Consider the following 17,434-nt stretch of genomic DNA (forward strand, 5'->3'; position numbering starts at 1 on the left):
AAATTCTGCTAAAAGCTTTAGATAGAGAGCAAACTTAACACACAGTCTTAAAATAAGAAAACTACTTTGGACGTGAAGAGCTCAAAAGAACTAGTGAGATCTCCTGGTCCATGTTTTCTCCACAGAGCTAAAAATATACTTTCTTTATTTAGATTAGAATTATATGGATTTTGCTTGTCTTTGTATCTTCAGCCCTGGCATGGTGCCTAGAGCCTCATAAATTTAAAAGAAAAAAAAAAAGCTAAATGAATGAAAGAAAGTAATGAGGTGATATTAGAAGAAGAGAGAGAAATAGAGGGGTTCATAATCAAATAAGTTTACCAAAACAACTTCACTCCCAATTGCACATTAACCATACTTAGCATATTATAATCTCCTAGAAGACCTCTGGTAAGTAATAATAACAATAAAGATAATATTTGGTTAAGTCCAACCATTCTTTTGCTGGCAATAGAAAATAAAATAATGCCCATATTGCTTTAGGCCTTGATTCTTCTGGTCCCCCACTGTATGAGTTCATTGTCACACTGCTATAAATAACTACCTGAGAGTGTGTAATTTAGAAAGAAAAGAGGTTTAATTAACTCACAGTTCCACATGGCTTGGGAGGCCTCAGGAAACTTACAATAATGACGGAAGGCAAAGGGGAAGTAAGGTGTGTCTTACAATGCAGCAGGAGAGAGAGAGAGAGCAAAGAGGGAGGTGCTACACTTTTAAACCATCAGATTAAACTATCAGATCTCATGAGAAATCACTCACTGTCACAAGAACAGCATGGGGGAAGTATGTCCCCATGATCCAATCACTTCCCTCAAGGTCTCTCCCCTGACACATGGGGATTACAATTTGACATGACATTTGGGAGACACAGAGACAAATGATATCAATCTTCCCCGGTCCCTCCCAAATCTTTTATCCTTTTCACATTGCAAAACCAAACATGCCTTCTCAACAATCCCCTGGAGTCTTAACTCATTGCAGTATTAACTGAAAAGTCCAAGTCCAAAGTTTCATCTGAGACAAGTCCCTCCTGCCTATGAGCTTGTAAAATCAAAAACAAGTTAATTACTTCCAAGATACAATGGAAGTACAGGCATTGGGTAAATGCTTCCATTCCAAAAGGGAGAAATTGGCCAAACAAAGAGGCTACAGACCTCATGCAAGTCGAAAACCTAGCAGGGCAGCCATTAAATCTTAAAGCTCTAAAATCTCCTCAGACTCCGTGTCTCACATCCAGGGAACACTGATGCAAGGGGTGGGCTCCCACAGGCTTGGGCAATTCTGCCCCTGTGGCTCTGCAGGGTACAGCCCCTGTAGCTACTTTCACTGGTTGGTGTTGGGTCTTGCAGCTTTTCCAAATGCACTGTGAAAGCTGTCAGTGCATCTACCATTCTGGGGTTTGGAGGATAGCAGCCCTCTTCTCACAGCTGCACTAGGCAGTGCCCCAGTGGGGACTCTGTGTGGTAGCTCCAAATCCACATTTCCCCTTTGCACTACCTTAGCAGAGGTTCTCCACAAGGGCTCCACCCCTGCAGCAGACTTCTGCCTGGACATCCAGGCATTTCCATACTTCTAAGATCTAGGTGAAGGTTCTCAAACATCAATTCTTGCCTTCTGCACAACTGTAGGCCCAGGACCATGTGGAAACTGCCAGGCTTGGGGTTTGCATCCTCTGAAGCAACAGCTCAAGCTGTACCTTGGCCCCTTTTAGCCATAGCTGGAGCTGGAGTGGCTGGGATGCAGGACACCAAACCCTGAGACTGCACAGACCAGTAGGGCCCTGGACCTGGCCCATGAAACCATTTTTCTCTCTTAGGCCTCCAGGCCTGTGATGGGATGGACTACTGTGAAGATCTGTGATATGCCCTGGAGACATTTTCTCCATTGTCTTAGTGATTAACATGCATCTCCTTGTTCTTGATGCAAATTTCTGCAGCTGGCTTGACTTGCTCCCCAGAAATATATATTTTTTTCTACCACAGGATCAGGCTGCACGTTTTCCAAACTTTTATGCTCTGCTTCCCTTTAAAAAGTAAGTTCCAATTTTGGACCATCTCTTTCTTCACATATATGAGCCTAAACTTTTAGAAAAACCCACGTCACTTCTTCAATGCTTTGTTGCTTAGAAATTTCTTCTGCCAGATACTCTAAATCATCTCTCTCAAGTTCAAAGTCCCACAGATCTATAGGGTAGGGGGAAAATGCTGCTAGTCCCTTTGCTAAAACATAGCAAAAGGGGCCTTTACTCCAGTTTCCAATAACTTCCTTATCTACATCTGAGACCACCCCTGCCTGGACTTCATTGTTCATATCACTGCTAGCATTTTGGTCAAAACCACTCAGCAAGTGTCTAGGAAGTTCCAAACTTTCCCACATCTCCCTGTCTTCTTCTGAGCCCTCAAAACTGTTCCCAGTTCTGCCTGTTACACAGTTCTAAAGGTCCTCCCACATTTTCAGGTATCTTTATAGCAGTATACGCCACCATGAGTACCAATTTTCTGTTTTAGTCTTTTTTCACACTGCTATAAAGAACTACTTAAAACTGGGTAATTTGTTTAAAAAAATAAGTTTAATTGATGCACAATTTCACATGGCTGGGGAGACCTCAGAAAACTTACAATCATGGTGTAAGGAAAAAGAGAAGAAAGGCATCTCTTACATGGCAGCAGGGGAGAGAGAGCAAAGGAGAAAGTGCCACACTTTTAAATCATCAGGACTCATAACTCACTCAATATGATAACAGAAGGAGGAAAATCTGCCTCCAAGATCCAATCACCTCACTGTAGCTCCCTCCCCTGACACGTGGGGATTACATTTCAACATGAGATCTGAGTGGGGACACAGAGCCAAACCATATCATCTTCCTCCCAAGCCCTTTTCTTTGTCTTCCCCACTCATATAAATCCAACTCATTTTTCAAGTTCAGGTCTTGATTTTTAAGTTAAATCTTCACGGGTTATTCTATTGTAATCCTTCTCTCTTATGAAATTAAGGAAATGATTCTTAGGATAATATTAGCATATTAATCTGTACAAGCACCTGAATATGCTTTATCATTTATCATTAAAGAATTTTGTGGACTAGAACAATTATCATCTTAAAGAAAGAAGTCTGAGGTTTTCCAGTGTCTATGGGTTTCTGAGGTTTGCTCCGAATAACGTATCTAACAACAACAAGAACAAAACAGCTATCACTTATTGAGTGTTTACAACTTGACAAGAAGTTACATATATTAAGAACTCTGCAGATATTATAGTATTTAATCCACATATCAACCCTGTGAGATAGTGTGTTAATTTTCTATTGTTGCACAACATATTTGGTGTTTAATAATACTCATTTACTATCTTACAGATTGAAGGATCAGAAGTCTTGGCTGGCTCACCTAGAAACTTTGCTTGGGGCCCCACAAGGCCAAAATCAAGTATCAGCTGGGCTAGGCTCTTACCTGGGGCTCTGGGGAAGAATTCCCTTCTGAGATCATTCAAGTCTGAACAAATTCAGTTTCTTGTGGTTGATTCCCTTTTCTTGCTGGCTGTCAGCTGGGGGCTACTCCCACCTCTCACATTTCTTTACATGTGGCTTCATCCTCTTTCAAAACCAGCAAAGGTTCATCAAATCCCTCCATGTTCAGAATCTCTGATTTCCTTTTCTGTCATCAGATGAAGAAAACTGCATTTATTATCTCATATGACTAGATTAAGCCCAACCAAATAATCTTTCTTTTGCCGTATAGCTTAACATAATCGTAAGAATGATATTTCATCATATTCACAGGTTCCACTCATATGCAGAGAAGACATTATACAAGGGTGAGAGTCATCAGGGACGATTCTTAGAATTTTGGCCAATATAGACAGGTTCTGTCATTATTGCCATTTTTTCAGATAAGGAAACTGAGGCACAAGATGGAGCCAGAATTTGAACACTTGTTTAAATACTGTTTTGTGCTATTTCAGTTAAATCATGCTTTAATTCCATTGTTTAAGCTCTACCTCTATAAATATCGCCTTATATTTCCCTGTACTTACAAGCTTCCCTAGATCATTATAAAGGTCTCTGGAACATCTGTTGAAGTGAACAGCCCTTGTTACCTAGGATAAATGTGTTAATTTCCTCTTTAACATCTTTCTGCTATTCTAAACACCAAAGATAGAATCAACTCTTAGACCATCCTGCTTGTTTGATGAAACTATAAACATTTACAGATGTTTTCAGAACAACTTTTATCTCCTGCATATTGAAACAAAGCCTGTTATAAAAAAGGAAGAAGAAAAGTTAAACTAACTTTACTTTGAGCTAGGTTATAGAGATCACTATATAACTCAGGCAGTAAAATTTCAATCCCAAGGAATTCATTTTTGCCAATAGCTCTTCTGATTTCTTTGAAAATGTCACTTACTCAAACAAAATTCAAATACAATTAAAATTTATCTGGAGTTTACCTGATAAATACTAGTCAGGCTCAGTATAGCATGTAGAGTTCAAACATTGATTAAGGTATGATGTAGACTGAGAGAGATTTACAGTAATTAATGTGACACATGAATGTATGTTCTGTGCCTGTTTTCTCCTTATTCTTCACATATATTCATGAAGTATGTGTGAGTTAAAGTCTCTGAATCTTATAACTGGCTAGGGTATGTGAGTAAAGTATTTAACCTCTGTGGGTCTTGTTTTTTCTTATCTATAATTTAAAAATGGATAAAATAGAGGTTATTCTCACAGATCTCCCATATATCACCATAAAATGATAAATTCCAAGTAAGAACTGAGAAAAAAGAGAGCTGAGAAATATTGCATTAACCAAACATCTCATATTTTAATTAAAGCATTATAATAGAACATATAACATTTCTTCAAGTGCATGAATAATAAGAAATAGCTATTCAGAGCTTTGTCTGCTTTTAAATCTGGCATAAACAGTTCTCCTAGACATAAGGGGTAAAAACATGGTGACCCCCACCCCAGTCACAACTAAACCCCTAGATTGATTCTCTTTGGCCACCTGGGGTTTCTTTTTTTCTGTTTTTTTGTTTTGTTTTTTTTTTTTTTTTTTTCTTTTTTTCTTAAAAGTTAATTCAATTTCTTTTGGGTAAGACATGGTTTTTGGATTTCTATACTCCCTAGCATGTCTAGTTTGCTCTGCTCATTTAAGTAACCTGTACGACCATGCCATCATTGAGTTTGAAATGCATGATTACATTCAAACAATGTTGGTTAGAGATTGGGAAGTCTTTATTATTGTTGACAATATAAGTATTGAAAAAGCATTTAAAAATTTTTTTTTAGAGATGAGGTCTCACTCTGTTGCCCAGGCTGGTTTTGAATTCCTGAGCTCAAGTGATCCTTCCATCTCAGCTTCCCAAAATGTTAGGATTACAGGCATAAGCCACCATGACTGGCCTGAGATATTTAAAGAAAATAATAGCATTGGATTTTCTGGAGTATTTCCAATAAGGACAGACTCTAAACTGAAAAATGATTTCCAGAAGAAAAAATTAAATGAATGCTTTAAAGCTTTCAGCTTAACATTCAGTAATGAACAATAAATGCACCTTTATATAAACTACCAAAATGTGTTTCATGGGTAATTTCAAAACCTACTTTACTCGAGTGACAGTCCAACAAGTGATTATGGCGGAATCTATTGCAAAATAGTACTACTCACTATAAATTTGATAAGATATGCTGAAAACAGAAGTGTTCAGTTCACTGAAATTGTAAAGAATAATCATGATCTTCAAAGTTATAAAATAAAGGATACACATTCATATTTTATTTACTCAGTTTTATCATCTGCTCTTCAAAATCTTTTTCATTATACTGTTTCTTTACTTTGAAGTGGGGTTTGTGACCCAAATGAAGTAATCATTACCATGGCAAGTGTCCAGATTGTTAGATATTGGAAGCCAAAACCTCATGTATGAGAGGAGCAGCCTCTGAGCCCCTTTATTATTCATGTTGAAATCAATGATATACTATTTAGCTACTGTTCTTTGTAAAACCATCTGGTTTGACCTGTTTTGAACAAAGAAACTTATTTTTTTCTTCTTAGTTTCTCCCTTGCTACAACACAGTTTTTGTTAAGATCATGTCAACACATCCTTCATAAATTCATTACAGAAATAGACAGAGCCCAAGCTAAAAACTCAAAAGGCAGGGTGGTACTTCAAATAAATTGGGATTTACAGGTGGTTAGGAGGGAAGAAGGCCAGAGTAGTGAAGTGTCAGCAAAGATCGCTGATGATTCCTTTAGCTATAAGGTAATGGTACCCATCGGGGTCTTTGTCCAAATCTTCTGAGTGATATTGACAATGTTAGAGAGTTTTATTTGAAACTGAAAAGATAAATTACACAGAAAAGCAGTACAAAGTGGTTTTGGTTGACATTATTTCTTTAGATTCATTGTAAGTCTGAGTTTGCACACCTATATATAAGAAGAAAATTGTGAACAGTATGATGGTAACACAATTCAGAATACAGTGTGGAGAAAGTAATCACATGAGTCAATATGACATGTCCTTGACCAAACTTACTGTGTTTTTTAAAAATTTTTACTTTTAAGCAAAGATACAATACTAAAGATTATTTTGATAACTGCAATTTGATAGCATCTACCAATGTGGATATAGTTACAACTAGATCTGTAAGACTGAATTTATGGAAGAACATATTGGTCTTCTGTTATGCCTAAAACTATTCTAAAGTAATGTATAGATAATTGTCACGTTAAAAAATTCTTTTAACATCTTTAATAATATTTAGAAAAATATATATAGAACAAAATCTCTTTTACAGTTTCACTAAAAAAATCTCTCATTTCTACAAGACACGTATGTCTAAAAAGCATCTGTTTTATGAGCTTTTGTTTGTTCAAATTCTTCACACACATATCTTAGGGCATTTTTGTGTTTGTTTTAATCATACTCAACTATACTTTCTATGGAATCTTGTTCTTATATTATTTTTAGCTTATTTCAGTCTGCTTAAACAACATATTTTTAAATGCAGCATATATGAACTTTTTTTAAGTTTCTACAAATAGTAAACCTGAGATGGAGTAGAATATTCTTCCTCAATGGAATACTTGTTATAAATGTATACATATAAATTTTAGTGAGTATTTAAAATACTAACACATTTAACACTTGAATGAAATATTGATTTTATTTTCTGTGCAAAAATGTCACCACTAAAAGTAGATACATGCTTCATTCATTGCACACATTGTTCACTCAACTTATATGATTTACTGAATTTTTTAATTTTACCATGTTATAAATGATACGTGTTGATAAACATGGGGTGACAAGTATTGCTAAAGCAATCTTTCACTCTATAGATTGAACATGTTATCAACTGAGTCTGTATCAATTTAAGATATCATTATAACAGCATAAATTTTAGAATATTCTTAATTGTTCATGCAGATTTGTAATAATGTCAAAGTGTTGTGGGCTAGAAGAAAAGGTAAAAAATTCATTGATGCCAGTGGTTTTGACTAAACAGCAGTCTGTGGGATAATTTTTTAAATGGCCTGCTTTTCTTTATACATTGAGCACAGAGAAATGACTTTGCAACTCAGGAAATACTAAAGTCAGTCCTCCATGTCACGTTATATGTCACATCATAGTACCCAGCAGAACTCTTTCAGTCACACTGAAGAATCCATTATGGAACTAGAGGCACAACTTAATTCTGTTTAACAAATGTGTGCTGAGATTTTAATATGAACAAATTAAGGGAATTGTTGAGCTGTTGAGAACAAGTTGTAGACAGCTTGGGTTCCATTTAGGTGGGACTAAGAGCAAAAAGGTTTACCTTTTCTGTGGTTTCCAAGGTGATTATCTGACCATATTTTCCAATATTCTCAAGGTGTTGGATTGCCGGCTCTAAAACCACTCAAAATAACCTATGTCTTTCTCTTCTTATTTTGTTCGAAGAGTCTTTTCTAATCCTCCCAAAATTCTCTATGATACACTTATTAAAAGTAGACACACAGAGTAAATCCTAGAGTGCTTTGTTATCTGGATTTGCCTTGGACCTTTGCCTTTCAGAATATGAAAAAGGATTCCAATCAAGATCATAATGTTTCAAGTCATATTTAGAGATAATTTGGCAGGGTGGCTTTGAAGAGAATAGATAGGCTGATCAGCTGTTTTCCAAATGTTCATACCAATTGCTTATGAAATTAAAATTTAATGTATCAGTTTTGTATTTAAGATCTTGTCTCCCAATATTCTTCCTCCTGTCAAACTCTTTACAAATCCAGGAAGAGACTTTCTCCTTTCCAAACCTCTGTCATATTATTTCCTTCACCTAAAATTTTCTTCTACTGCTATGTCTTCTAAAATCTAGATATCCACATTTATAAAGTGTGGCCTAATTTCTATCTTTTATGCCAAACCACCCTTATCTTTGATGAGCTCTCTTTGGTGCCAGGCTAAATTGGCACATATCTTAGCCCTTCTTTTCTGAGTCTAAAATGCAGATCTGATCATGTCATTTCCTTTGATATACTTTATAAGTTTTACATTAATTTGCTCTTATTTGTTGTGGAAGTCGTGTCTTGTGCTTCTAATTTGTGACAATGAGTGCAGACCTTAATGGAACATCAAAACTATCACATAAAAATTACTACATGTGGAATTAACATAGTGTGGTATAAGCAGTGAGTGAGTAGTTATAGCTGACCCTGAGTGACTATCTCTAAGATGTCTCCCAATGATCTCCACCTCATAGTATTCATAACCTTATACAATGCCCCTCCTTGAATGTGAGCTGGACTTATGGACTAACTTATAATAAACAGAGTACAGCAAAAGTGGTGGGATACCACTTCTGAGATTAGGTTACAAAAAGACCGTGGCTCTGTCTTAGACTTCTTCTGTTGCTCTTTTGCTAAGCTCACTTTTAGGGGAGCTAGCTATGGAAAAGCAAACATGGCAAGGTCTCTGGCCAACAACCATTGAGGACCTGAAACCTGACAAAAGCACATGGATGAGCTTGTAAGAGGATTCTTCTCTAGCCAAATGCTGAGATTATTGCAGTCCTGACCAACAGCTTGGTTGTAGTTTTGAGAGACACTCACCCAGAGGCATCCAGTTAGCTGTGCCTGGATTCCTGATTTACAGAAACTACAGATAGTAAGTGTTTGTTATTTTAAGCTGCGTTGTTTTGAGTGTTTGTTATATAACAATAGATAACTAATTCATATTTGGGTAGCTGCTACTGGAATACTAACATAACAAATACCAAAAATGTGAGAGTACCTTTGGACTGAGGAGAAGGTATTGAGAAGAGTTTTAATAAAAGCTTAAAATGCCTTGAACACACTGTTCATAGGATTTTAGGCATTAAGAATACTGCAGGTGAGGGCTTGCATAAAAGTAAGGAAAACCTTACTGAAAAGTTAAGGAAAGCAGATACTTGATAGGTGTTGGCAGAATATTTAGCAACATTGCTGGGAGAAGTTATACATAATGTAGAAAGTATGCCTAAAGAACTGTGATGAGTGATGTGGTTAAGGACATTTTGAAAATACATGTTGAAGATGCCACCTGGTTTCTTCTTGCTACTTACAGTAATATGCAAGATGAGACAGCTAGAGGTGAGGACTAGTAAACAAAAAAGAGTTAGGACTTGGCTGGGTGCAATGGCTCACGTCTATAATCCCAGCACTTTGGGAGGCCAAGGTGGGCAGATCAGAAGGCCAGGAGATCAGGAACATCCTGGCTAACAAGGTGAAACCCTGTCTCAACTAAAAATACTAAAAATTAGCCTGGCGTGCTGGTGAGTGCTTGTAATCCCAGCCACCTGGGAGGCAGAGGCAGGAGAATTGCTTGAACCCGGGAAGTGGAGGTTGCAGTGAGCCGAGATCGCGCCACCACACCCCAGCCTGGGCAACAGAGCAAGACTCCATCTCAAAAAAAAAAAAAATACATAAAAATAAAAATAAAAAGCCAGGACTTGATGGTTATGAAGATTCTTAGCCTCTCTCCACAGTAAATGATGCTAAAAGTAAAGAAATGGCTTCTGAGCTAACATGAAATCCATGGTTCTGACAGAAAATTATGATGTAACAATGAAGTTGATGATGTGACTCTCGAACTTTTGTTAAGACCTCAGAAAGATCAAAGGTTTTGCTCAGTGTACTACTCAGTCACACAAAAGACCAGCAGAGAGACTAAATACGTGCCTCACAGATTCTTTCAATTAAGCAACAGGGTCACCAGGAATTTTTTTTAATTTTACTTTAACTTCTGGGATACATGTGCTGAACGTGCAGGTTTGTTACAAAGGTATACATGTGCCATGGTGGTTTGCTGCATCTATTAATCCATCATCTACGTTTCAAGCACCACATGCCTTACGTATTTGTCCTAAATGCTCTCCTTCCCCTTTACCCCGATCCCCTGACAGACCCCAATGTGTGATGTTCCCCTCCCTGTGTCTCTGTGTCCATGTGTTCTCATTGTTCAGTTATGAGTGAGACCACACAGTGTTTGGTTTTCTGTTGCTGTGTTCATTTGCTTTGTTAGTTTGATGGTTGCCAGCTTCATCCATGTCCCTGCAAAGGACATGAACTCACTCTTTTTTATGGCTGGGTAGTAGTCCATTGTGTATAGGAGTTACATTTTCTTTATCCAGTCAATCACTGATGGGCTTTTGAATTGGTTCCAAGTCTTTGCGACTGCAATAGCAATAAACTCACATCTGCATGTGTCTTTAAGTAGAGTGATTTATAATCCTTTGGGTATATACCCAATAATGGGATTGCTGGATCAAATGGAATTTCTGGTTCTAGATCCTTGAAGAATTGCCACACTGTCTTCCACAATGGTTGAACTAAGTTTAAGGGCATTGTCCTTCAGTCATCTTAGGAGGAGCCCAAGGTACAAGAGGGCTCACCTAGAAGAGATCTGTAGAAGTGATTTTTGAGTAAACTCCAATGAAATACACAAGTGGCTCACAAAGTTTTTCAAAGAATTATTACGGCAGCAGAAAAACTACTAGCATGGAGTGACAGAGACAGACAGTACAAAAGGCAAAGAGGTAGTTAGACTTTCACAAGTCTACTGGCCAAAAGTGGACTGAGAAAACTACTTATCTGAAAACATATTCTACTTTTCATGAAAAAGGAGGAATACTCACAGGATAGAGCTAAGAACCTGAAGAATTATTTCTCAGGCCTTGAAATTAATTAATCCAGAAACTTCCAACATTTACACCTAGCTGGATTTTTGAAGTACTATATCAATGACTTCTCTATGTCTCAGTTTTAAAGATGATCTGTAGTGATTGTCCTATGCCTGCCTCATCACTGCATTTTAAATGTGTTTGGGTGGGGGAAGCAGATATTCCCTCCATAGGTTCATAGTTCTATGGATCAAGGAGAAGCATACTTACTTAGTTATACTTAACAAACTATGCTCGAGGGGCCTCACCTACATCTAGACCTGATTTAAATGATGAAACTCTAGATTTTCAACTCCCATTATGGTAGAATTAGACTTCTGAAAAACTTTGAGATGGTGTATGTTTTGCACGGGCAGCAGACATGAATCATTGGAGACCTTGGGACAGACTGATCTTGGCAGCCTTTAAGATGGTTGATCCCCACCTTCTAGTGTTCCCATCCTTGTGTAATTTCTTCTTATTGTGTGTTCCTTAAACTTACTGACCAGTTTCTAATGAATAAAATACAAAAGAAGCCCTGAGTTGTCACTTCTGAAATGTATTTATAAAAAGACCATGATTTCTATGTCAGGCAGCCTTTCTCCTTCTCTTGCTGGCTCACTCTGAAGATAACCAATTGCCATATTGTAAGCAGCCCCATGAAGAGGCCCAAGTATCAAAAAACAATATCCATCAGTGTCTAAAGGCTGTCAACAGACATATACGTGAGCTGGGAAGTGAATCCTCCCCCAGTGGAGCTTTGAGATCACTGTGGCATTGGCTGATACTTTGATTATAATCTTGTAGGAGACCTTGAGCCAAGGGTATTTGACTAAGTCATTGTAAGTTATTCCTGACCCACAGAACTTGTGATACAATAAATGTTTGTTGTTTTAAGTCACTGAGTTATGGAATAATTTGTTGCACAGCAATATAGTAATAATGTAGCTTACCTGAGAAAATGTTTAAGCTGAGACATACATTATAAGGAGACATCCAAACACACATCAAGTGAAGAACATTCTAGACAGTGCTTAGAGCTGATGGAAATATACTCAAGTACTCACAGCACATGGTATTCAGAACCAGAAAGAAGGCCTATGTGTTACTTTCTTCCACTGTGTGGAAGAAAGTAAAAGTGGTATAAAGTGAATTTGAATAGTAGAGAGAGGACAATTTATTTAAAGTTGTAAAGATTTGTCACAAATTTTGATTTATTCCAAGTTTGATGGAAAGTCAGTGATGGATTTTCTGTAGTCAAGGAGTTTGTCTTAAAAGTTTTTACTCTTGCTGTTTTTAGAGAATACATTCTACAGAGAGGGACACAAGGAGAAGAGGGACAGTTGATATAGACATCCTTTAGAAAGCTATTACATTTGTCCTGGAGAAAGTGATGGAAACTCAGAGTGAACTATTGGCAAATATATTAAAAGATTTGAAATGGATTTTGGAGGTCATGCCAAGAGACCTTACCTATAGAATGGATAAGCAGAGTGAGTAGATAAAATTGTTGGCTAGAACTATTAGATGAAGGACTCATTTGATCTCATATACTCAACAGAATTGCAAGCACTTTATAGTTGCAAGCTTTGTATTATACTCCCTTCAAAGTCACACAATTCCTAAGATAGAATGTTTTGTTGGTTATAGAATAATACTTACATATGGATTAAATATATCTCATTTATTCTGATAGTCCTGAGTTTTAAAAAAAAAATACCTTCTCTGAGCTTCCGTGAGCTAGCATTTCTGCCCTCAAATAAAAAGTAATAGCTAAAAATTGAACAATTATTAAAGCACTTTTTGTAATTGAAGGAATTAAAAAGTAAATGGAGATACATAAGGATAACAAAGGTAGCTAAAGGAAAACCTGATTATGTTTATATTGGTTGGCTCCCTTAGGGAGAATTTGGTTATAACAATTTATTTTGAAACTGCCTGGCTTCTCAAATTCGATATTTCACCCATATGTACTGATTGGTTCTGTTAATATATTGTTAGGACTGCAGTTTCACAAAAACGCCAGGTATTATAGATGAGCCTGGATAAAATAAAATTAATAAGGTCCCCCAAAGGACCACTGACTTTGTCTTAATAATCTCCATATACAGCAATTTATTTCCTCATGGTTTTCTTCAACTATTTTCAAACAAATACAGAAGCTATATTTTATAGCTTTCAGAAATTTCCACTTAAACCCATATGTGACATTTGTCCATAATACTAATTAGAATGAGGATTTCAACATGGACTATAGGAGGGGAAAACATTTGCTACTGTGCTGGTTGAGCACTTAATCATAAGCTTTCAAGGATTCCAGTAGAATTTACATATGCCACCATTTTGCGGTGTGAGCTTCAGTATTTTCATGTGTCCATTTCATTTGGTGTCATCTCATCACTCAGCTGCTTCTCATCAAGCCTTAGATTGCAGGTTAGAGACATGATTTAGCCTGATTCCTTTCTTTGCATTTTGCAACTTTTGACAAATCAGAAGCAAACTTTGTTTTCTGTCTCATCTTTAAAATAGTTCTCCAAAATTCTAAAGTTTATTTCTTAAATGGTGTCGTTTGAAACTTGTAATTTATTATTTCTAGCATAAGAGCAAATTATAATATCAAACTCCTTCGGAAAACCAATCTCCTTACTAACCAGAGATGACTTTCTAGTCTTTCTATTGCATTTAGTGATCAACTTTAAATATCTCAATTAGGTTTCCAAATATGCAATATGTGTCCATACAGAAATTCCTTTAATTTCTGTTTCAAAATGTCATTTAGTATAGTTTTCAGCATTTTATTAACTAACTGCATGAAATCATGCTAAAAAGATGAAACTGAATTATTTCTGTGAATATTTTTAAGTACTCACAAAGGTTTTAGACTTACATGTAGTGTGAAAACACTAGAGCAGTTATCATGGCAATAAAATTATTGAGAAACATTAAATGTAAAGTTCAAATTAACATCATGATGATACACCTTACTAGTGTTTTGCCCAAAGAAGGTAAAGTTGGGGTACTTTTTTTTTTGTTTTTGTTTGTTTCTTTGCTTGTTTGAGACTGGGTTTCCCTCTGTCGCCCAGGCTGGAGTGCGGGGGCGCCGCCTCCGCTCACTGCAAGCTCCGCCTCCTGGGTTCACGCCATTCTCCTGCCTCAGCCTCCTGAGTAGCTGGGACTACAGGCACCTACTATCACGCCCGGCTAATTTTTTTTGTATTTTTAGTAGAGACAGGGTTTCACCATGTTAGCCAGGGTGGTCTCGATTTCCTGACCTTGTGGTTCGCCTGCATTGGCCTCCCAAAGTGCTGGGATTACAGGCATGAGCCACCGCGCCCGGCCAAGTTGGGGTACTCTTAATGAGCTTTAAATGCTGCATCCTCACACCACTGTAGTATTCACCAAAGAAGAATCCAGAATTAAGTGAGTTCTTGGATCCATGGTAAGGGAATTTAATTATTGTAGCTATTCCTAATTCATTGTTATTCATTCAATAAGCATTTGGAAACATCTGTGCTATATTAAGTAGTTTTGAAATAAATTGAGGGATATAAATAAGCATGGGCTTTAAAACTTATATTAATAAACATAATAGATAAAAATATAAATCCTCAACAATCCTCACCTTTTTAACTGACCACCAATAAGTGCCTAAAGTAGAATTAGAAATCAAATTTATCTGATGCTTAACCCACGCATCACCCCACACTGCAAAATATACATTAAAGTTCATAACTGCTACTGTTTTTATTTATTACAACTTTGCTTCTCTGGTTCATCTAATTTTCCACTATCAAATAAATCATTAAAACTTTGGCTGGTTGAGTTGTCCATACGTTAGATTATCAAGCATTCTCATTTGTGCAGGGTCCTAAATAACTTTAAAATAGCACTTTGTGTAAGGAAATCCTAATTTCCATATATATATAATAAATTATATATAATATATATAATTTCATATATATAACTTCTTCATATTTAAAAACAACAGTATATAATTTCAATGTTATATGTTATATATTAATATATATTATATATTTATATATTATATGTTATATATTATATATTAATACATTATATATAATTTCATATTTCTTATTTATAAAACAGATCAGCATATAATTTCTGTTTTATATATAAAATATATAATATATAATATGTGATTATATATAATATGTAATATATAATTTCATAATATGTAAAAATCAGAAATATATAATTTCACTATTATATATTATATATACATAATATAGAATATATAATTATGTATAATATATACATAATATAGAGTATATAATTATATATAATATAGAATATATATAATTTCATATATATAATTTCTTTCATAGTTAAAAAACATAATGGTATATCATTTTAATGTGATATATAATATATAATATAATTTCATGTATATAATTTCTTCATATTTAAAAAACATAACAGTATATAATTTCAATGTAATAAATAATTGCTTTCCATGTCTTAAGCTTTCTGTTAAGTAACAGTTCATGGTACTCTTTTCTATCAAAAAAAAATTGTCCCAAGCTGTATTCTTATTGTTTTACCAATGTTGGTAATGGTTATATTTCTAATTCCTTAACATGATTGTGAAACTCATCCTGCGGATACTCTACCTTGGTTCTTCTGTTCCCAAAGTTAATCAACTATGTTTTCTTAATATTTTGTTGTTAGGTCTTATTTTCAAACTTTTAACCTATGAATTACTTAGTACCAACATCTCCATATCTTCTTAAATTTTGAAATATCTAACTAAAACCAGTTCCTTAATACTAATCTTTCCCATGGAAAATTCATCATGACGAATTATTTTACCCTGAATACAAAAGACTCCAGCTCGCATTTATACATGTTCACTTTTCGGTCACAAGACCCCTTTTATTTTATGATATTTCATTCAATTTTTCATTGTTTTTTTTTTTTTTTCTGGAGAATAGTACACTTATTGAATTCCTATTGTTCATTTTGACAACTTTTACAAGAGAGTAAGAAATATAGTGAATGGTGACTATACCCTCATCATTTATCATTTTCATTACTTTCTTGTGGATCTCACCCATAATTCAGACTCTTTCCAAACTGAAATATACTTTGAATATATCAAAACTCATTTATTTATTATAATAAAATATGATTTATATTTTATAAATCAAATATAGAATGTAAAATATTTACCTTCAATTTTATGGCCTTTCTATGAAAAATTAAAATTGAATAAAGCTATTTATTAGATCCTTTTAGACCTAATGATGGGATCTAATAAGAATTAATGAAATGCATTTTCCTCTCAGTTGTATCCCTATTAGTATTGATTGATTGGTTAAAATATTTCTATATCTGAGCTATAATTTAGTCACAAAAGTTCACTAAAATTGACTCCTGCAACAGCAAATCCTTAATAGTTTTTTCTTAGGGAGATTCTGCTAATGTGCCTAAAAAATAGATCTCACAGGCAAATACGTTTGGCAGATGCTGCCTGTTCTGTAGCTCCCTCTAGGAGATTTACAAATGTATTTGAATAGCCAAGGCTTTAAAACATTCTGGAGTATAGAAACTTGTTTTGCTTTGTTTAACACACCAATCTCCATTTAATTTGAACATAGAACACTGTTTTTATACTCCACCATGCCAATATGGTGAACCAACAGTCCATCAGACACAGGTACTGAGAACCTGAATACCTCATTTCCTACATTCATGCTATGTGATCTAGAGAGACCTAATTTTCAGAGAAATTGTTTTAAACAACGTGATGGGGTGTTTTTCAGAAAATAATCTCAAAAATGTTATAACACCGTGATATGAAGGACTGTGGTAAATAGTAAATAAATTTGAATCATGAAAACTCTATGCTTTTTAGAGAAATAATGTTAGAGATTGAAGATGTGACTAGTAATCCTTTCTATAATACATTGGCCAGTCTTTCATCATTTGTCCCTAAGCTTTATGGGTAGACAATGTCACAAATTTTTCCACTTGGCTACAAGAAGAATGACATTTTTCTAGTGGCCATGTGTCTTGTCTAGTTCTGAAAGGAGTGTTTTTCAGGGAACATGAAATTGAAGGTTTCACAAAATTGAGAAACTGCAGATTAGCAGTTGTGTGAAGTGCTAAATTGACCAAAATCTCATTTAGGAAAAGTAAATAATAACAATAATTGCAACCATTTCCTTAGTGTTAATCATGTGCTAGACAGTGTCCCAACCAGGTACTAGTCAACGAAAAAAGGAGAAACTTT

This window comes from Macaca thibetana, chromosome 1 (assembly GCF_024542745.1).
Source record: "Macaca thibetana thibetana isolate TM-01 chromosome 1, ASM2454274v1, whole genome shotgun sequence".
Taxonomy (NCBI): Eukaryota; Metazoa; Chordata; class Mammalia; order Primates; family Cercopithecidae; genus Macaca; species Macaca thibetana.